Here is a 24,188-nt window from a genome sequence, read left to right as displayed (position 1 = left end):
ATAAAATAATGGTGAACTTTGAAGGATCAAGGTATAACAGCAATATATCTATATATCTATATGTACATACACACATATATACATCCAGACATACATAAATACATACATACATACATACATACATACATACATACATACATACATACGGATTTATGGAAGATCTTGTTTAGATCCATACTTGTTCATGATGGATAATCAATAGGTAACTGACAAATGTGTTTTGCCTTGACTTGCAAATTTGTAATATCGTATAACTGAACCCAGTAATGTTTCCATGTGAGCACAATACTGAACCAACTTGTTTTTTTATATGATTTTATGTGCCTTCATTTGCTTGAGCAAACCCCATAAACAAGGTATAACTTTTACAAGTGAAATCATCTGAGCGATCGAGCTGTAACTGTTTGTAACAGAAAAAGCTAGCCAGTTAAAACAAAATTTGTAACCTCGCTTGTTATAATACGGTTGAAAAATTGTCTTTGGTGTTTGGTTTTATATGTTTATAGCAATACTAATTTATCTGTGTAAGTCAGCGGAAGTGCTGTTTGGGATTTGGTCAAGAGTCGGAGTGCCCGACGAGATCCTGATCGATCAAGGGACACAATTCATGAGTCGCGTGATGGCAGTGTTAAACCGACTGATGTCGATTAAATACCTTACGACTACACCGTATCATCACCAATGTAACGGACTGGTCGAACGGTTTAACGGGACATTGAAGAACACGCTCAAGAAGCTGTGCGAATGCCGCCAGAAAGATTAGGATCGGTACATTCCTGCAATGCTTTTCGCATATCGGGAAGTACCACAAGCGAGTTTAGGCTTTTTTCCCTTTGAACTCTTGTACCGGAGGACCGTACGTGGCCCAATCGCCGTACTGAGACAGCTGTGGATGGACGATCACGCTGTCGAAGAGTTACCTAATACCTATCAGTACGTCGCGTATTTGCGAAACAAATTGGAGGAGGTTTGTTCACTCGCGCAGGAGAACCTCAAATGAGCGAAGGCGTGTCAAGCGAAGTATTACAACAAGCGCGCGAAACCACGCCAGTATGACGTAGGCGACAAGGTCTTGTTGCTGTTATCCCAAGAACACAACAAGTTGCAAGTTTTTTGGAAGGGTCCGTACATCATAACCGGGAAAGTCGTAGGTCAAACCTATCAGATACGACTACCAACTAAGGAGAAGCCATACCATGCCAATCTCCTTAAGCGATACCGGGAAAGGGAGGCCGTCAGCGATTTTGTCGTCGCCACGATCGTAACCAAGGACGCCGAAGGCGATATTGAAGGTGCGAACACTGTCCCGAGCTGTCCGTTAACGAGGACTGAGACATCCTCGGACGTGGAGTGTGACCCCATGTTGACTGCCGGACAGCGGGAAGAAATAGAGACAATGCTGGCCGGTTATTCCGATGTGCTTACGGAAATGCCCGGAAGAATGTCACTTGTCGAGTTCAGGTTAAAGCTGGTGGACGACCAGCCAGTCCAGCAGAAGCACTACCCCTTGCCCCACGCGATATGACTAGTCGTAAGGGAACAGATTGAGCAGATGATTGCTCTGGGAGTAATGGAGCCCGCCGATTCTCCGTACAGCTCTCCGGTAGTCCTAGTGCACAAGAAGGATGGCACACATCGGTTTTGTGTCGACTACCGGAAGCTGAATCAGGTGACAGAATTTCAAGTGGAAACGTTACCTGACCCAGAACATATTTTCGTTTCTGTCGCGAAGGCGAAATTTTTCTCAAAGTTGGATTTGTCCAAGGGGTATTGGCAAATCCCTGTGAGAAAGGAGGATAGGGCAAAGCTCGCTTTTACTACTCCAGATGGGACATACCAATGGTTGGTCATGCCATTTGGAGTCCAGAATGCGCCCAGCATCTTCACTAGAATGATGCGGAAGTTGTAGGAGCCCTTGCGCGATAGAGGTGTCCACAACTTCATGGATGATCTCTTGCTAGCCACAGAGACGTGGAGTGAACACCTTACTCTGCTAGCTGACGTTCTGGAGCGGCTGCGTCAGGAGAGACTCACGGCTAGCCCTTCCAAATGTCACCTGGGGTTCCCAACCTTGACTATTTGGGACACACCCTTAGTCAAGGTGAAGCAGCTGAAAAACGCCGCCCGGCCCACCACGAAAACTGAGGTGAGATCATTCCTGGGATTGACTGGGTATTACCGGAGGTATGTGGCCAATTTCAACGCGATTTCGGAGCCGTTGATTGACCTAACCAAGAAACGTGCCTTGAGTAAAGTTATTTGGACTGACTCGTGTGAGCACGCTTTCCAAGCGCTAAAGGAAAGGCTTACATCTGATGCGGTTGTCCGTCTAACGGACCTGTCCAAAGACTTCGTGCTTCGCACTGACGCATGTGACACGGGGCTGGGAGCGGTCCTACTGCAATAGCACGATGGGACGCATTTTCCTGTCGCGTACGGCAGTCGGAAATTGTCTGCTGCAGAGAAGAACTACTCCGTATCGGAGAGAGAATGCCTCGGAATCGTGTTCGGAATATCACGGTTCGAGCGGTACTTGTACGGGGGCAACTTCATATTGGAAACTGACCACCAACCTCTCGCCTATCATCTCGCAGACGAAATTGTCGAGTGGACGCTTGATGCGATGGTTTGCTGTTATTACAGCAGTACCAGATGCATATTAGATACGTGAAGTTAAGCGATAATGTAGGCACTGATTTTATGAGTAGAAGCGCTGAAATGTTATAGATCGCTCTTTAGATAACCGTATGCTGTGTGTATATTCGTGTCCGTAGTCAGCGTGTTGTGTCGCTATAATTTTGCTATTTTATTACGTGTAGTAACGCGCATCTGCATTTGAAGTAATTTTGGGGGAATAAAATCCCGATTTTATTCTCAAGCGTGGGGGTGGGGGGTTGTTGTCACGTTTGCCTGCCCACGATTACGTAAGTTAGGAACAAAGGAATGGGTTAGCGCCATGTGTATGTCGACCCTATACTGTCGTAGCAATTCGTGTTTGTACAAGAGCCGCACCGTTAGGTGTCAAGACTCGCATGTAGATGTTGGAAGCTTTGTTCTAGACCCTCGATGCCATTGTAAATCTCCCGCGTTGACAGATGGCCTGAGGCTCGTCTGTTAATCTGGACCGACTATGTAGAATTGATATCCAATCAGAACTGAGGAAGGGTGGGGCCATCAATTCGAACCAGAATTTAACAGTCATTTGGACTGGGAACGAAATAATGATTGTAAGCCATCGTACTGGTCAAGCAGAAATATATTCACTCCAGGAGCCACTCGTGATTTGGCGGGAAAACACTTAATACATTATAAAGGACAGAAAGCTTCGTAAATGTCAGTGAGTTTTTTGCTCAATTGTTGTAATTATGTGCAGTATGTATATTTACTTACTAGAATCGTTATTACGTAGAATTACCTTTGTATTGTTTAATTTACATGCGTACTTGAGAAATGAGCTTTGATTACATAGATTGCTCGCTCGTCAGAATTAATATTGTAATTCGCCATTTAGTTACTAAGCTAGTGTATTTATTTATGTGATACTCTAGATTTTGCAATTGTTGAATTAAGTTGTAGCTTTGGAAATGGTTGCAGTGTGTAAAATTAAATAATATGTATATTTGAATATTTGTGTACACTTGTGGGAGTGTAATGTACAGAAATGCGTCTGATTGTTGTGATATTGTTGAGAATAATGAGATTAAGAATATATATATATATATATATATATATATATATATATATATATATATATATATATATATATATATATATATATATATATATATATATATATATATATATATATATTGATGTGACGCAATTTAGTGATGTCTGTATGATAAGTAGGATACCGTTCTTTATTGCAACGTTGTTTTCTTAAAGAACGTGTGGGGTTTTCGATGTGCACGAATGCGTGACCGAAGATGTAGATAGCCTTTATCTGATGATTGATTGTTGATGAAGTGTGAGGCGAGATGGCTAACACAACATGTTAACGTCCTTGTGTTTTTCGCAGGAAGCTTTTGGGGACAGAACTAAGTCCTGAGTCTCAGAGAGGGAGACAGGATAGAGCAAGGCAATAGGCAGAGAACAAGCCTAGCTGCTAGAGAGAGAGAGAGAGAGAAGAAGGAGGAGAAATATGAACAAGAAGGGGAAGAGTACAGGAAGAACGTAGTACGGAGAACGCCGAAAGGAGGAAAGGAATTGGCGGAGTAAACACAGATGAGTTGAAACCAAGTACAGGGGAAAGCCATCTCACAGTATAATCACGTGATCAAGTAGGGTGTTGCATGGTCGAGAGGAAGAAGATTGGTTGAGAAATTAATATCGTTTAATTTGTATTAAATTGTTATTTTTTTGAATTTCACCTTTGTGTTCTTAAAAATTTAATTGTCGGTTTTGCTGACTGAGGGCTCGGAGGTTTACCGCTCTCTATCACTAATTTCATTTCCTACAAAAACGAGCCTGGGTGGGAATTCCACAGTAATTCAAATAAATATTGGGAGCATCCCACCCCTACTCATAACCGTGGGTCACATAGAACTCCACGAACAAGGTAGTACTTTTCTGATTTACCCGATAAAGTGCTGTTGCTATAAACAATCCCACCAAATACTAAAGGCAATACTGCAACCGTATAGCAAGGAGTAGTGTTATGAATTATTGATTTAACATGGCTGTTTTTTATTGTTACACACAATAACTGACTGAATCTTGCAAATGTTGTTCATGTAGTTGAAGATAGAAAAAACTAAAGTAAAAATGAGTATAGATCAAGGTGTACATACGTTTTCTTCTTTCATTTTGTCAGTCTGTCTAGTACTAATTGTATAAATGGAACTACTATTGCTATTCGCCCTCCCCTCCATGATCCTCCTTATGATACTCATCTCCTCCTCCTCCACACCCTGCTCATACAAACACTGCCAATGTTGTTAACACTACAACCATCATCCCCGAACCTCGCATTAAACACAAACATCACCACAAACACTATGTATGACTGACTGACTGACTGACTGACTGACTTTATTTCCTCTTTAAAAAGAGATTACATCAGAGTAAACAAATTCAGAATAATACAAGATCATAAAATAGAACAGAAAAGTGACAAAGATACAGTAGTAATACAATTGTAATACTGTGTAAGCTACCGTATTGACAAAACGAAATATCTCAATACCTGCAATTATGCAAATCTGCAATCATTTGGCGGAGCATGGCACTGATCTTTTAACAGTTGCTTGATGATGATAATATTTCGAAAAGTTAATACGTCTATAGTGTTATGTGCTTAACATTAAGTCCGAGATAGCAACGAAAATGAAATGTAAAACTTATAACAGTGTAATTCTATATGTAGTTTCTTTTCTTCATATGACGCATGTATTTATGCATATATATACTTGTTTGCGCGTATGCGTGCGTGCATGCATTTATCTATGACTGACTGTCTAAATGACTTAGTAACCTCTACAACAAAGAGTATATCAGGTTGCTAAGATACATATTATACATATCATAGGATTATGAGACACATCATAGACGAGAACGCAAGCATGATATATACATCGTCAACTAATGCTTTTACAAAATGAGATATATAAATATAGAAAACCATATAGAAATCTCTTGGAAATAAACATAAACAAATACATAAACAAATACATAAACGCACACACAAACAGCTGTCAGACAACAAAATTTGCGGATTTGACAAGAAGACTTTGGCCTTTAATTGTTTATATTTAATGTTAATTTACTACTTACTTTTAATATCATGTTAGGGCATGTTAGTTGATAGTAGGGCACACATTTTATTGTAGAATGAAGCTATGCTGTTTGCGGTCACCAACATGAGCCTATCTGATAAGTCATCGTCAATAGACGACATGCAGTCAACCCTGCTTCCAAGAAGTGTCTCCAACAATATATCGTCTTCTTGATTGAATAAGTTAACCCCGTCTCTCACTTCTAAAGAGTCAATCACTCTCTCAAAGAAAACATTTCGTTCCTCAAGCAGCATTTCGCAGCCTAAAATAAGATGTTTCGCTCTGTCGTCAGTCTCTTTTCCACAGAGTTTGCATACCATAACTTTACCAACAGGCATGATATATAGTTTCATTACTTCAGAGAGAGGCCATAACATGGATGGATATTTACGCCCAAGAAACCATATATTACTTGGTTTTAAGTCCAAATGAATGTTTCTGAAGTGAATTAAATCATCCCTTAGTTCCATATTTGCTCTCCTGGTAGTTTCTTCATGGTTTTGGATAATATCAGTAATATGTCGATTCCAGATGAGTTTTTCTTCAGTTTGTATACTTTCTGCATAGTCTAAAAGAACATTTCCCATACCATATTTCTTAGTTATTTTGTCAATATCAGGTATAAATCCCGTCTGTTTTAGCGGGTTGTTCAGATACTGACATAGGCGCATAATGAAAATCTTTTTCCAGATAAAAGTCCAATCGCCCTTACATAATCGGTTGAAAAGGAGCAATTTCATCCTATCTATGTATGCTTCCATTGACCAGAGTCCTAAGGTACTACTTGTTGCCTCCGTAGGCGAATATTTATCGAAAGCTTGCATACGTCGCGCTGCATATCTCTGGCATAACTCAAGTTCTTCTATATTTGAGTTTGTGATACCTGACCATAGTTCACATCCATATAGGACCGAGGGTAGAATAATTCTTTTCCAAATCTTCAGACTTGTTAGAGGGTTCATTCCTCCATCTCTGATACCAATAAAATATAAAGAGTTTAACAAGTGTTTGCCTTTATCACATGCTTCTTTTATCGCGTCGTTTGGTTTTAAGTTGTATTTTAGAGGTATGCCGGCATACTTCTTACTTTTGACTGCCGGAATTGGAGATTTGTCGAGCATAAAAGACGGTATACCAGTCGTTCTTTTGTTAGTAAACAAGATGGTGCAACTTTTATCTGCATTATATCTTAATCTCCACCTTTTCGCATAGTCGGAAATTGTATCTAGCAGCTGTTGCATTGAATGACGCGAGTTAGACATTACAGTTGTGTCATCTGCTAATAAGACACAAGGCAGGTGGAGATCAACAAGATTTAGACCTCGCAAAGTGTGATCTAATTCCGTGATCAAATCATCTATCATTACAAGAAAGAACCAGGCAGACAAGATACGGCCCTGTCCTACACCCTGCATAATATCGAAGCGTTTGGACAGCTTGTCCGCATATAAAACAGAGCTTGTTACTCTCTCAAACGAATCTTTCATGATGCGCCAGGTCTTCCCTTTGATGCCAAGTCTGTACAACTTGTAGAATAACCCGTTATGCCAAACTGTGTTGAAGGCTTTAGCATTATCAAGAAATGTAGCATAGACAGGAGTATTTTTATCCAAATAGTAGCATACAGATTCTTTGATACAGAACGCTGCAGTGATACTACCGCAATTATTTCTAAAACCCTGTTGCAACGGATTTGGAAAAGAAATCTGTTTAGAAAATATAAGTAGTCTACTATATATAATTTGTTCTAGAACTTTCTGAAGCACTGGAATTATAGTTATATCGCGGTAATTATTCATATCTAATTTGTTCTTTCCCCCTCCTTTGAATATTGGTATAACCAAACCTTGTTTAAAGTGGCACGGGTACTTCTCGGCCTCGTACACTTTTGTGAATATAATTTCAAGTAATTGTACAATGCTTGGAGGGTCCGCAAACAGTAAATGTTCAGCAACAATACCGTCGTGGCCACATGCCTTATCTTTATTGAGAGAGCTAATTGCACTACTGATTTCGTCTCTAGTGGGGATTTTATCAACAAGTTCATCAAAGTGTGAATAGGTTTCTTTAGTTTGTTTTCTGACCTCTGCTAAGACCATCTGGTAATGATTTTCATCGTACAGATAAGTATTGTCAGGCAGTGATAAAATGGAGAAATGATTTGCCCATAACTCTCTAATAGAGTCGTGATCGCGTACAATTTTTCCGTTTGATTCGATTTCGTGAATGTAATCGCGTTTATTTCTTTTATTCCGTATAAACTTATAGAAAGTAGAAATATCGAGCTCTGCAGCCTTTTCAAGCTCACTAAATTGTTCTCTATCGTATATTTCTTTAGCTTTCAATAATTCTTTTGCAAACAATTTCTTCGCTTTCTTATAGTTCGCATATGATATATATTCCCAACCTCTTGGCCTACCATTAGAAATCCATACCCTGCGTTTCAGCCGCATTTCCGTGTGAAACATTTTTACGTTTAATAGTTTCCAATAGGGGTTAGCGTATGGGCAAAACCTCTTTATGGGGAGAAACCTAGATGCTGCTTCATGTAAAATCTTTACTGTGTCTTGAATAATAATTTCAATATCGACATTCGTCGCTAATTCTGCTTTATGCATTTGCGCTAACAATTCGTTGCGTGTTGCTTCCTTATATCTATTCATTTGTTCTGCTGAGGCTTTCTTCCAATTTATGGAATGAATGATATGCTCGTCAGCCATTGTTGCCTTATGTACTAAAGGTGTGACCAACTCTATTTTTACAAGAAGATGATCTGAGATGTTCAAAGGATGATCATCTATTATTTCTGCCTTAACCACTAAATCGAATTTACTTTTTTGCAATAGTATATGGTCTATCAAAGATTTTGATTTGCCATCGGTTGAGAAAAAAGTAAAATCTGGCCCTTCACAAATGGATTGACTATTAACAGATATTAAATGTCTATCGCTCAGAAACTTTTCCAGAATAGTGCCTCTAGCGTTTGATGTTAAACAATTTGCTTTGGAGCTAAACAGTGAACTTAGCTGACCATTGAAGTTTCCGGCAAGTACGGGAATGCCTTCTTTGCAGAAAATATCAAACTGATCCTTTAGTTCTTCTATTGTTTCGGAGTAACTTGCAATAGGAAAATTAGTTGATGGCAAAAGTGCCCCGAATATAAAATATTTAAGTCTATCATTACATTTTACCTCTATCCCTAAAACTCTGTCACTGCCAGCGCTCGACAAGGGATTAACGAGGAGTGATTTCCTATAAAGGATTGCTCTTCCCCTGAACCCCGTATGCCTTAGCCTTTCTTCGAAATTTACTGCTAGTCTTTTGTCAGAGCGTGCGAATGATTTAAAATCTGGATGTATATTATCTAGGAAATTGAGCTGCTCCGGAAGAAGCCAATGCTCAGTAAGTACAGCAACATCTACCTCATTTAGCAAAGAATACAAGTAAGGTGACCCGTACATGACTCCTTTTACGTTCCACGTCAACAAACGAAATGTGTGACTAGACATTAGTTGACTTAACGAAAAATAGATTTTCAACACAAGTATTGCAAAGACTATATAGCAATTTACCATAATATATGTATTTTACTTACTACTCCTTTATTTATTTACGCCAGTACTGCTGGGTGTCCTTATCACCATAATCCTCATACCATTCTCTTGCCCATACAAAATTTGGCCAAAAACCTTCCTCTAAAACTTTCTCAAAGTCTAACTTGTCTACCGTGATTAAAACAGTAAAAGTGTCCTTTCCTCCTTTTACTCGCCAATGCTTTAATATCTGAGAGTCAATTACTTCTACCCCTTTAATTTTAGCGTGTTTTTTAATACAGGTTCTCATCTCCTCTCTTGTTCTATCAACTGGTATTCTTGACATTAGAACTCGACGTTCATAAGAGTTCCTCATTCGTTTATGTGGTCTGTAGTTTCTGTTGGTTGTGATAACTTCAATCGGTTTGTTTACTTTATCAGTGTCCTTCAATGAGGTGCCCGGATTGTTTGCTAATGGTGACCTTCTCTCCCTATCGTTGTTCCTTGTGTGTACTCGTGCCGAGTATTTCTGATCTTGGAGATAATCACGTACATCGTTATCTTTAACTAATGTAGGTTCTTCGTTGGAGGTATTGAGTATGGTGGACAGTGTCGACGCCACTCCTTCCCTTGAATCAGTTGACTTGGCCGTACTGAGACAGCTGTGGATGGACGATCACGCTGTCGAAGAGTTACCTAATACCTATCAGTACGTCGCGTATTTGCGAAACAAATTGGAGGAGGTTTGTTCACTCGCGCAGGAGAACCTCAAATGAGCGAAGGCGTGTCAAGCGAAGTATTACAACAAGCGCGCGAAACCACGCCAGTATGACGTAGGCGACAAGGTCTTGTTGCTGTTATCCCAAGAACACAACAAGTTGCAAGTTTTTTGGAAGGGTCCGTACATCATAACCGGGAAAGTCGTAGGTCAAACCTATCAGATACGACTACCAACTAAGGAGAAGCCATACCATGCCAATCTCCTTAAGCGATACCGGGAAAGGGAGGCCGTCAGCGATTTTGTCGTCGCCACGATCGTAACCAAGGACGCCGAAGGCGATATTGAAGGTGCGAACACTGTCCCGAGCTGTCCGTTAACGAGGACTGAGACATCCTCGGACGTGGAGTGTGACCCCGATGTGCTTACGGAAATGCCCGGAAGAATGTCACTTGTCGAGTTCAGGTTAAAGCTGGTGGACGACCAGCCAGTCCAGCAGAAGCACTACCCCTTGCCCCACGCGATATGACTAGTCGTAAGGGAACAGATTGAGCAGATGATTGCTCTGGGAGTAATGGAGCCCGCCGATTCTCCGTACAGCTCTCCGGTAGTCCTAGTGCACAAGAAGGATGGCACACATCGGTTTTGTGTCGACTACCGGAAGCTGAATCAGGTGACAGAATTTCAAGTGGAAACGTTACCTGACCCAGAACATATTTTCGTTTCTGTCGCGAAGGCGAAATTTTTCTCAAAGTTGGATTTGTCCAAGGGGTATTGGCAAATCCCTGTGAGAAAGGAGGATAGGGCAAAGCTCGCTTTTACTACTCCAGATGGGACATACCAATGGTTGGTCATGCCATTTGGAGTCCAGAATGCGCCCAGCATCTTCACTAGAATGATGCGGAAGTTGTAGGAGCCCTTGCGCGATAGAGGTGTCCACAACTTCATGGATGATCTCTTGCTAGCCACAGAGACGTGGAGTGAACACCTTACTCTGCTAGCTGACGTTCTGGAGCGGCTGCGTCAGGAGAGACTCATGGCTAGCCCTTCCAAATGTCACCTGGGGTTCCCAACCTTGACTATTTGGGACACACCCTTAGTCAAGGTGGAGCAGCTGAAAAACGCCGCCCGGCCCACCACGAAAACTGAGGTGAGATCATTCCTGGGATTGACTGGGTATTACCGGAGGTATGTGGCCAATTTCAACGCGATTTCGGAGCCGTTGATTGACCTAACCAAGAAACGTGCCTTGAGTAAAGTTATTTGGACTGACTCGTGTGAGCACGCTTTCCAAGCGCTAAAGGAAAGGCTTACATCTGATGCGGTTGTCCGTCTACCGGACCTGTCCAAAGACTTCGTGCTTCGCACTGACGCATGTGACACGGGGCTGGGAGCGGTCCTACTGCAATAGCACGATGGGACGCATTTTCCTGTCGCGTACGGCAGTCGGAAATTGTCTGCTGCAGAGAAGAACTACTCCGTATCGGAGAGAGAATGCCTCGGAATCGTGTTCGGAATATCACGGTTCGAGCGGTACTTGTACGGGGGCAACTTCATATTGGAAACTGACCACCAACCTCTCGCCTATCATCTCGCAGACGAAATTGTCGAGTGGACGCTTGATGCGATGGTTTGCTGTTATTACAGCAGTACCAGATGCATATTAGATACGTGAAGTTAAGCGATAATGTAGGCACTGATTTTATGAGTAGAAGCGCTGAAATGTTATAGATCGCTCTTTAGATAACCGTATGCTGTGTGTATATTCGTGTCCGTAGTCAGCGTGTTGTGTCGCTATAATTTTGCTATTTTATTACGTGTAGTAACGCGCATCTGCATTTGAAGTAATTTTGGGGGAATAAAATCCCGATTTTATTCTCAAGCGTGGGGGTGGGGGGTTGTTGTCACGTTTGCCTGCCCACGATTACGTAAGTTAGGAACAAAGGAATGGGTTAGCGCCATGTGTATGTCGACCCTATACTGTCGTAGCAATTCGTGTTTGTACAAGAGCCGCACCGTTAGGTGTCAAGACTCGCATGTAGATGTTGGAAGCTTTGTTCTAGACCCTCGATGCCATTGTAAATCTCCCGCGTTGACAGATGGCCTGAGGCTCGTCTGTTAATCTGGACCGACTATGTAGAATTGATATCCAATCAGAACTGAGGAAGGGTGGGGCCATCAATTCGAACCAGAATTTAACAGTCATTTGGACTGGGAACGAAATAATGATTGTAAGCCATCGTACTGGTCAAGCAGAAATATATTCACTCCAGGAGCCACTCGTGATTTGGCGGGAAAACACTTAATACATTATAAAGGACAGAAAGCTTCGTAAATGTCAGTGAGTTTTTTGCTCAATTGTTGTAATTATGTGCAGTATGTATATTTACTTACTAGAATCGTTATTACGTAGAATTACCTTTGTATTGTTTAATTTACATGCGTACTTGAGAAATGAGCTTTGATTACATAGATTGCTCGCTCGTCAGAATTAATATTGTAATTCGCCATTTAGTTACTAAGCTAGTGTATTTATTTATGTGATACTCTAGATTTTGCAATTGTTGAATTAAGTTGTAGCTTTGGAAATGGTTGCAGTGTGTAAAATTAAATAATATGTATATTTGAATATTTGTGTACACTTGTGGGAGTGTAATGTACAGAAATGCGTCTGATTGTTGTGATATTGTTGAGAATAATGAGATTAAGAATATATATATATATATATATATATATATATATATATATATATATATATATATATATATATATATATATATATATATATATATATATATATATATATATTGATGTGACGCAATTTAGTGATGTCTGTATGATAAGTAGGATACCGTTCTTTATTGCAACGTTGTTTTCTTAAAGAACGTGTGGGGTTTTCGATGTGCACGAATGCGTGACCGAAGATGTAGATAGCCTTTATCTGATGATTGATTGTTGATGAAGTGTGAGGCGAGATGGCTAACACAACATGTTAACGTCCTTGTGTTTTTCGCAGGAAGCTTTTGGGGACAGAACTAAGTCCTGAGTCTCAGAGAGGGAGACAGGATAGAGCAAGGCAATAGGCAGAGAACAAGCCTAGCTGCTAGAGAGAGAGAGAGAGAAGAAGGAGGAGAAATATGAACAAGAAGGGGAAGAGTACAGGAAGAACGTAGTACGGAGAACGCCGAAAGGAGGAAAGGAATTGGCGGAGTAAACACAGATGAGTTGAAACCAAGTACAGGGGAAAGCCATCTCACAGTATAATCACGTGATCAAGTAGGGTGTTACATGGTCGAGAGGAAGAAGATTGGTTGAGAAATTAATATCGTTTAATTTGTATTAAATTGTTATTTTTTTGAATTTCACCTTTGTGTTCTTAAAAATTTAATTGTCGGTTTTGCTGACTGAGGGCTCGGAGGTTTACCGCTCTCTATCACTAATTTCATTTCCTACAAAAACGAGCCTGGGTGGGAATTCCACAGTAATTCAAATAAATATTGGGAGCATCCCACCCCTACTCATAACCGTGGGTCACATAGAACTCCACGAACAAGGTAGTACTTTTCTGATTTACCCGATAAAGTGCTGTTGCTATAAACAATCCCACCAAATACTAAAGGCAATACTGCAACCGTATAGCAAGGAGTAGTGTTATGAATTATTGATTTAACATGGCTGTTTTTTATTGTTACACACAATAACTGACTGAATCTTGCAAATGTTGTTCATGTAGTTGAAGATAGAAAAAACTAAAGTAAAAATGAGTATAGATCAAGGTGTACATACGTTTTCTTCTTTCATTTTGTCAGTCTGTCTAGTACTAATTGTATAAATGGAACTACTATTGCTATTCGCCCTCCCCTCCATGATCCTCCTTATGATACTCATCTCCTCCTCCTCCACACCCTGCTCATACAAACACTGCCAATGTTGTTAACACTACAACCATCATCCCCGGACCTCGCATCAAACACAAACATCACCACAAACACTATGTATGTATGTATGTATGTATGTATGTATGTATGTATGTATGTGTGTGTATGTATGTATGTATATATGTATGTATGTATGTATGTATGTAAGTACGTACGTATGTGTGTATGTAGACATGTATGGTTGAACCGCGACACGTTTGTATGTACGTATGTATGTATGTATGTTTTCAATTACGTTGTAGAGGCTTCATTCGCTTAAGAAAATATACGTTTGCTTCATTTAATTCCGACCGCTCCGGTGGCCTAGTGGTTAGAGCGTCCGCCTCGGATGCAGGAGGTCATGGGTTTGATCCCCGGCTGAGTCATAACAAAGACTTACAAAAATGGTACTAACTACTGCCTCGCTTGGCGCTCAGCATTAAGAGACTAGGTTAGTTCTAGTCGGCCTGGTGTCAGGATAATGTGACTCGGTGGGACATCATGCTACATGTCTGCTACATGATGTCCCAGTGATAGGCATCACTATAAACTGCCACATTATAGACAGCATAGCTATATGATTGAAAAAATGTTAAAGCTACGTTAAAAATCCAAAATCACACACGCACGCACACATACACACATTTAATTCCTGACATTTCGTCAAATTATCCATTTAGTTCCCATTATTAAACATTTATAAAGACATTCAACAACGGATGTCGATAGCCAAACCAGATATAATATTAAGAGCGTATGTTTTCTGTGGCGGCATATATATGTACAGATTGGGTTTAACGGCTCTTCAACTCAATACTGGAAATATAGCACCGATTAAATTAAAGTATCCCAAGGAATTCACTAATAGCAATGAGAGTGGCAAAGAATGTAACAATGCTTATAATACAAAGTCAATCTTTCTATATAAAACCAACTCTCTTAAAATGCCCAAGTCCTTAGCATGAATACCATCATGGGATGTATATTAGACAACTTGAGTTGTCTCCCTTAGAGGGCTCTGACGAACTAAGTACGGTTTCATTAAGTCGGTTTTTTTTTATATATAAAGAACAGTTTTAGATGTGTAAGCTGCCTTTCCTTATGCAGGCATTCATAATTTATAGTGTGATGTTTGTTCCATAAAGTCAATGTATTACATGGTCCATTGCAGTTTCATGAGGTGACGCCATTCACAGTTGCGCTGAGTAACTGCCATTGGTAATTTTGTTAACTACCCTCTGGAATTTCTGTGCGCAATTTGTTTTCCATGATACAATACAAGAGCAATAACAAACAAACACTGTACATATACATTAAACGACAAGCAAGTTACGCAATACTCTCCTAACCTTATCTTGTATACAAGTGTTACATCAGGACATTCAAGACTATTGGAATAAATTCTGAACGTTCAATACTTTTGGACTTTTGGAATTTGGAAAGAGCAAAACGCAAGGTTATTAGTTGTTGACCTTACCTGGTGAATTTTGAGTTTGTAAATAATTACGACCTTTCGACTACAGGCATGAATGCTATCATATTTGTTAAATTAAACTCAGTAGGGGGCATACCATTTAATTTTATTTAGGTTTGGGGAGGGTAGGGCTCGTGGTTGTGGTGGGTGTTATAGGATCTGAAATAGCTTGAAAAAAGTATCTTTGCGGCCATTTAAAAATTAAAAAAATATTATATTCCTCGTATTAGTTCAACACAGGTAAAACAAATATTCATCTAGCCGAGCAGGCAAATCCCAAACACACGCCCCATCCCCACCCATTCACTAAATTTTAATGCTCGATTTCTTATTAAATCCTTTCATCCGTCTGTTTATCGTTTTTCTTTCTTTTATTTTTTTAGGATCGCTAGTACTGGCAGTCAAACAGAACTATTCTATAAAATAAAGTAAAATACTTAAAGTTTACAATATAAATGTTTTTCATTGACATTTCTTGTATTACAGTACCTATATCATAATTATTGAAGGAAATCATTTGAAAGTTTTTTCTCGTTCCTTAACAATGTGAATATTTATAATTACTATATAAAAAGATACATACGGGGAAACTTTTTCTTTCTAAGTAATGAAAGTTATCATAATTATCTTTCATGTTTGAATTATTAAACATTTTGGGTGACATGGACATTTTAAATCAACAGACTTAAATCATGGATAACATAGCTTGAGAATAATTTCTTCTGACTATGAAACAAATTTTTTAAAAAATATTGTTAAACGTTAGTTAGACCAATTGTACCAACACAAACAAAACACGAGAAAACAAAACGTTATGCTGGTGGAAGTTTCAAGGGAATGATCCTCTTACACATCAATAAAATCTTCATTACTTCATGGGGCCATGTCAGTCGCATTAAGCATATACATTCCATTAAGGGTTATGTATCAAATAATTCTTTACAATTTTTTTTTAAATTTAACGCCATAAAAATAAATCATGTTAATTGTAGTAAGTCTGGGTATTATTTGGTCGGAATATAAGGTGTTTAGTTTAGTTTTGTTTAGGTGTTTCACGGTACATCAATATAAGTATGTTTTTGTCGAGCCGATGCAGATGGAGTGAAGAGAATTTCCAATGGACATAAGATGGAAGCCGACCTAGGTAAATCCTATGAATATGCTTCGCACCGGAACCTTTTCGGTCGATATTCCGATACGCTAACCACCGAGTAACGGCTTTGCCCCGAAATAAAAGGAGCCGAAGACGTGGCCTATGCAGATGTCTACAGCTACATTATAAAAATGATTGAATGATGTTGGGGTAGTTGTTGTTGTTTTTGTTGCTGCTTGAGTGCTAGTTTTCAGCGCTTGATAGATTATACATGGTGGCCATTATATCTGTTGGAGGAAGAACCCGGAAAAACCCCAGGAAGGCCAAGTGACCCGTGGGAATATGCTATCAACTCACACACCCATGTTGGCGGAGACCGATAATCGAACCCACTTGGACAAAGGTGAGATATCATTGATATGTAAAGACGAGAGCCTTCAATCGCTCGGCCACACGGGGCCCCTATTGGCATCATGATTATCGATGCAGAGAAAAAAGGAAAAATAGAAAAATGGAAGTTACTTTGATGCTTAAATGAATAGTATTTATGACGAAGGATATCTTCTGAAAAAATAAAATTCCATGTTAACGAATGAAGTTTCCGACTTATACAGAAATGCACATTATCCATGAGAATATAACGTCATTTCAATAGATGTGTTTTTCATACTGTCCTTTTTGTTGACTCGTTTAAAATGAATTTATCATTCTAATGACTATTTCTTTCTGACTACGTGTGCCAAACAACTGAAATAAAATTGAAACTATCATACAGAAATAATCTATATCTGTGTAATGACGTTTTGAAAGATGACTCCATCAGTGGTATTCTTCAGAATGTTACTGAAGCATATGGTAAAGACGTTAAAATAAATTCTAAATTAGCTATTTCTTAATGGATATGGACCCAGTTTTCAATTTGGGCTAGTGAAAATGACCTTCATAATACTGAAACGTTAGGAACAGTTGTGCACTGCTAAATACTTATGTCATCTTATAATAATATACTGATACTTACCAACTGTCTCCTTTGAATAAATTAAAGACGTGAACATCGGGAATTATCTAGCATGTACACCCCAAGAAAGTAGTACTTTTACCCGGATAAGGTGCTGTTGCTATAAACAAACCCACCAAACAGTAACGACAATTCTGTAACCATATAACAACTGGCGAGGCTACGAATAATTGACTTAACCTTGTTGTTATTGCTACAAATATTTACTACCTGGATTAGGTATACCTTTAACATGGGGTTTGTTCAAGCATGTAGAAGATAGATAAAATAAAATAATGGTGAACATTGAAGGATCAAGTTATAACAGCTATATATATATATATATATATATATATATATATATATATATATATATATATATATATATGCCTCCTCTCCCCTCCTCCTACTCATAATAGTGATGCTAATCTTGTTGATACTAAATCCCTGAACATCTGTATGTATGTATGTATGTATGTACGTACGTACGTACATACGTACATACATACATACATACATACATACATACATGCATACGGATTATAAAAGATCTTATTTATATCCATACTTGTTCATGATGGATAATCAATAGGTAAAGTCGTACACATAGACAAGGTATAACTTTCACAAATGAAATTATCTGAGCGATCGAGCTGTAACTGTTTGCAACAATAAAAAGCAAGCCAGTTAAAACAAATTGTGTAACCTCACTTGTTATAATACGGTTGCAAAATTGTATTTGGTATTTGGTTTTGTATGTTTATAGCAATACCACTTTATCCGTCTGAGTTAGAAAATTACTAAGTTGTTGCGCTGAACATGCCAGATAATAATGCATTCGACATATACGCTTTGCAAGTATCATCCCGCGCTGTTATTATAAAGCCAAATAAGTGTTTGTTTTATTCATTTAAGCAATAAGTTTCTTTCCTTTAATAATAAACGTATTTTATAATTTTTCCTTTTCTTCTACTCGACAATCATAACAATAAGCCTATCCAAACAGGGCTCTCGGGTGATCGAATGGTCTAAGGCGCTCGCCTTTACAGATCTCTGACACCTCACCTTTGTCCGCGTGGGTTCAATTCTCAGGCACGGTCAACGTGAACAGGCTTCTTCGATATTCTTAAAGGTTTTTCCATGATCTTTCTCGACCAGATATACTCGCCGCCATGTATATGTGCTGAAAGATGGCGTACATTCCACATCGGCAGCCCCACCACCATTAACAACAACAAAACAACAAGCATCCCGACATCATTCACTCAGTTCATAATGTAACTGTAGATATCTATTTAGGCCACGTCTTAAGGTCTTGATATTTGGAGATACCGCCGTGACTCAGTGTTTAGCGTGTTAGAATCATCACATAAAGCGTCCAGGTCCGATAGTATATTAACAGGATTAGCCTGGTTCGGCTTCCGCTGTGTGTCCCCGGGAAATGCTCTTTACTCCAAATACCTCGACACTAATAACAAGCCTGTGTTGATTTTCCGTAAAACACCAAGCTATACTAAACCAAATTCTGTGTATCTAGTGCAAATAATACCCAGACCTACTCCATTTAACATGATATATTGAATCGTACAATTTGAAGAATTTATATGAAGAAACAATGGACACATAACCATGAATTTAGTGTTTAGACTTGATGTGTTGGTCCATGGTAGTCACGAAGAAAACATGTCGCTGTAAACGTTGTAATAATTCAAGCAGAACAGATACTATTGTTTGCTATGACACATCGAAAGATAAGATTACTGATCTCTTTCCCTAAATTTTAAGATTTTTTTGCTACTAATTTTTAAATCTAATATATTCCGATGTTTAAGAACAAGAATAAAATATCAAAGGGTCGTCATAAATGATAATGCTTAGGGAATAAGCAATATGAAACATCTTGTTCAAATTCATTTCACTAGTAAACTTTACATATATTACGTCGTTTTTATAGAATGTTTTATAACAAGGACGTAAAACATGCAATGAAGATGCGTACGGTTGTATTGCAATACATGTATATACAATCAGCTGCGTACCACACTTCTTTCTTGAGAATTTCGGGAGCTTTCATTTGAAGTATATGGGTATATTTTTCTTTTACATTAAAATAATTAGACTTTGTCAAATAATCTAATGAATATAAGAGGTTACGGATATTAAACAGACAACTCGTAAGTATTAATATATTGTATCTGTGTTCGGTGTTTTACAACACAAATACTCGTTCATATTGCATGTGTTCATAATTGCGGGTGTAGTAGTAGGAGGAAGTAGGAGGATCGGAAGAGGAGGAAGAGTGGTTATGTTAGTTCCATTTAGTCGAGCAGTAATGGTCAGACTGGCAAAATTAAAAGAATAGGAAAACGGACAATATATAGAAGATGCAAAGATGCTTGTTAGGAACCGACCATATAAAGGCTGGCGGGGAGAGGCATGGGGTGACGGTCGTGGTGGTTGGGCTTTTTACCTTCCGGCCTGCATATATTTTCTTTCACATCATAATAATTAAGTTTTTCAAGTAATCTTTTGGATATAATAGGTTATTGAGCCTATAAATCAGAACAAGAATTATTTCTCCAAACTATATATGGGTCATGTTTCCTTTTCAGAAAAATTCTTGCAACCCTTACCAACCTCTTCCTAATCTCGCCTCCTCCTAAGAAAGGAATAAAAAAAATAAATGCTTTTTCCTCTGAATAAAAACTAGTAAATATGCAAATGTCGACATTTTCTTAAATATCCTTATTCTTCCTTTACATTGTTTCATTGTACCTGCCTTCATTTGTTTGGACAAACCCATGAACAAGGTGTACATAACATGGTTGTTATGTATATCCCAGCTGGTGTCATTTGAGTTTTTACGAAAAAGGCCATAATTGTTTGTAACCACAATAATCACCTAGATAATATGAAATATTCGTAACTTTGCGTTTTGGTATGTACAAAATTATCCGCTGTGATTGTTGGTTTGTTATGTATAGCACAATACAAAGAGACATTCATATTACATCTGTTAACAGTTTGGGGGAATTCCTATTGAGTCAATGGCCAGCCATTACGCATGTGTTTTTTAAACATTGTATGTAATTGAAGACACAGTAGAATCGTTCGATATAAAGTGTTTTCCTTCAAGGATTATTAAAATTTAAATTATAAATTGTAAAGGTGGTGGGTGTATAGGGATTCAGCTTCAACATTGAAGCTTGATTTTATAACTAGAAAAAATGTCTGATTGTAAATGGACTTGATTGTTTGCTGACCGAAGAAATGGTCTTACTAAACACCGCAAAAGATGTGCAAAGCCGATAAATATGCTAACAGGCGTTTTATTTACCGAGCTGCTACTTTCTTTCGTATTGTTTTAATCGTTTGCTGCACGTTTGTCTGTTTGGAGCAGTCCAGATCTCTACTCAGGACTTGAAACGTGTGGTGTGCAATTGATTGGATAAGAATTTATTCTTTAATATTGTATTACCCTGAAATAGAAGACACTATAAAAAAAATTCTCACAATATTTATTCATATAAATAAATTTAAAATAACACAATGGGAATGCAATAGAAAAAGAAAAGAGAAAACAAAATGCAATACGCATAACACGTATATTTTGTAAGAAACAATTAATTGGATTAAAAGTAGCAGGTACCTATTACGTGTGGTTATAAACACGTGTTGATACGTGTTAATCAGATAATGGTAGCAATTTTATACATTACACAACGCGTGCACCAAGGCAATAAGCACAAGTTCCGACATAAGCAGATATATTACGTAACGAAATATTTATATTCTTCATGCTAAACATAGATTTTGACCATTTATTTGAAGTCAGTTCCTTTGTTTTGGCAAAGGAAATGTTGAATATTTCACATAATTCATCACAACGTCGAGTGCCAATGGCATTTTACATATAACGACAAACTCAAAGAAAAGACAAACATTTCTAAATTCTAATTTCTTTGTTTTTTATGAATTATGCATCAGATTTCAATATTTTTTCCTATTGTAAACTTAAAGCGCCTTTGCTTGTCTATGCTCATCTCTGTGTGTCTTTGCAGGTCTTTGTGTCTATTTGTATATCTTTGCATGTCTTTGCGTCTTTTAGTGGGACCGATTGAAAACTGCGTCTATCTCTATGCTATTGTCAGGTTTATCGTTTCATTTTGAAGTACTTTCCTAATTATCTGCTTAAGTAGTGTTATTAAAATATTTCTGAATGTTTTTCTTTCTTCTGTAAATAAGTCAGTATACTTATGTTGATTATAACAGAAGAGTAGCTTTAATTTGTTGTGCACCTACAGGAAAACACATATTCATCCTAATGATGAGGTTCTGTAGCAGGAACTACAAATACAGGTTTGCAGTCTGCGGAGTAAGATCCTTTATATGGGACAAGGTAACCACAGTCAAATGTACAAATGCATGATAGACAGTGAAAACAATTAAGGTTTAATGCATAACCTTTTAGGAAATATTCTCTTTCTCTCGCTCTCTCTTACAACATTTATTTTAAAAATCTTCATTTCCTACACAACATTTGTTAAACCAATCCACTAATTTACCTATATCCTCTCCGATGCACATATATCACTACATTAATATAACCATTTCCACTATTTTTCTAATGTATTTGCGATATGCATATCTACCAAAACAAATATAGCATCACATTAATTCAACGTATCCACTAATTTGGCTATCAATTGTATCCTATTGCTGTCCACAAGGAAATCTTTCATTTGATTTTTCTGTGATTTTTCATGGAGACTTAATGATCAGTGATATTTATATTTAATACTGAAGAAAAATCTAGAGAACGCGAACGTATGTTAGCCATGGAAAGGCTGAAGCTGAGGATTGAAACAGAGTCTAGAAGGGTTGAAGACATGAATGACCGTTCAGGACGCACAAGTAGGCGATCTGAAGACAGACCAAAACAGATCACCATGTCCATGTTCAACAAGGACGAAATCATTGACAACTTTTTGACGCAGTTCGAAAAGTTGGTAATGGTTCATCACCTACCCAAAAACCAAGGGGCTATCAATGTTTCGGCATTCTTACTGGGAGGATCGAAAGACGTCTACCATAATATGACTCCGAACGAGGTAGTTGATTATAACGCTCTGAAGAAAGCTCTGCTACGGCACTATGAACTGTCGGTGGAAACGTTTCGGAAACTCTTCGTTAATGATTGTAGGAAGTATCGTCCGACAACGACTAATTCGGTAACTCCGAATACTGTCAAGGAACAGAAAACAGTGGAGTTGACTAACACAGCGGTAGCTACGGTTAATGGTGAAATGGCAAACGTGCTGTATGACACCGGCTGTAGTTATCCGGCCTTGATAGATAGTAGATATGTCAAGCTTGGAGATTACACAGGCGAGACGGTTGAAGTCCAGTTTGCTAATCGGATGAAAGATTCTCTCCCGGTCGTTAACATTGATCTTGATTCGCCGTATGTAAAGGGACGAATTCAAGCAGCATGTGTCGTGGGACTGTCTCATGCCGTAATATTAGGGTGTAGGTATGTGTTGTCACAGCCTAACCCTATGACATGTACACATGTACACGTTGGGTCCGTTGAGACGAGGGCTATGAAGCGAAGGTCAGGGTCAAAGCCGCTAAGACCCATGACGTCGAATATGCTTGTTCTAATGATTATGGATGAGAGAAGAAAAATAGAAAATTAGAAATATGTTTTCATGCTTAAAATATAATTTTATATGAATATATAAATATTTGTGTGTGTTTGTTTGTGTGTGTGATTTGGATTTTTAACGGAGCTTTAACAATGTTTCAGTCATGTCGCTACGATGTCTGAAGTGTGGCAGTTTATTGTGATATCTAGCACTGGAACATCATGCCTCAGAAATGTAGCATGATGTCCCACTCAGTCACATTATCCTGACACGAGCCGACCAGTCCTAACACTAACCTCTTAATGCTGAGCGCCATGCGAGTCAGCTATTACTACCATCATTGTAAGTCTTTGGTATGACTCGGCCGGGGATCGAACACAATACCTGCCACACCCAAGGGAGACAAAACTATCCACTAGGCACCGGAGCGGTCTATAAATATTTGCAAAGGAAATCTGAAATTATATCTCAAAAGTAAAACAGTAACTTCATGATATATACAATGAAGACAATGCTGCAACCCAATAGCAATGAGTGGTGTTATGAATGATTGATGTAAATGCATTCAGTTCCGGTATGCATACCTTGTTCATGGGGTTTTGTTCAAGCAAATGAAGGTAGATCAAATTAAAGTAAAGAATGAATAAGGATCAAAGTATATACCATAAAATGTTTAGCAGAGAGAGAGAGAGAGAGAGAGAGAGGAGAGTTGTAGCATGAACCACTAATACGGATTTGCACTGCATTCTTGATGCCGGCTGTAACCATGTCCTTGATCAAAGGACATGGTAACAGCTGGCAAACGTCCAACTTCGTGATAAAAAGAGAAACGCCGAAACGATGGGTTAAAAACATTATTTTTCTGGTGCATATATTTGTTAAATGAATAGCGTATTCCTCTCGTAATTACCCTTGTTTATGGATAGGTATATTCGAGGTACATAAATTAAATCAGTGATAATGATTATTAGATCTAAAAGATTGTGTTATTATCTGGTCCTACTAGACAAAAATAAATTGCATTAAACGAATAC

At 38.5% G+C, this 24,188-nt stretch overlaps 1 long non-coding RNA gene across 1 annotated transcript in view; it reads right to left on the bottom strand.

Annotated features, from left to right (window-relative positions):
- LOC149790161 (uncharacterized) overlaps positions 1-24,188 on the bottom strand; it is a 338,762-nt gene that overhangs the window by 49,561 nt on the left and 265,013 nt on the right. The window lies entirely within an intron of this gene.

Source organism: Sinohyriopsis cumingii, chromosome 10 (assembly GCF_028554795.1).
Source record: "Sinohyriopsis cumingii isolate HCF-2022 chromosome 10, ASM2855479v2, whole genome shotgun sequence".
Taxonomy (NCBI): Eukaryota; Metazoa; Mollusca; class Bivalvia; order Unionida; family Unionidae; genus Sinohyriopsis; species Sinohyriopsis cumingii.
The sequence above is the reverse complement of the archived record's forward strand: the minus strand, read 5'-3'. Positions and strand labels throughout refer to the sequence as shown.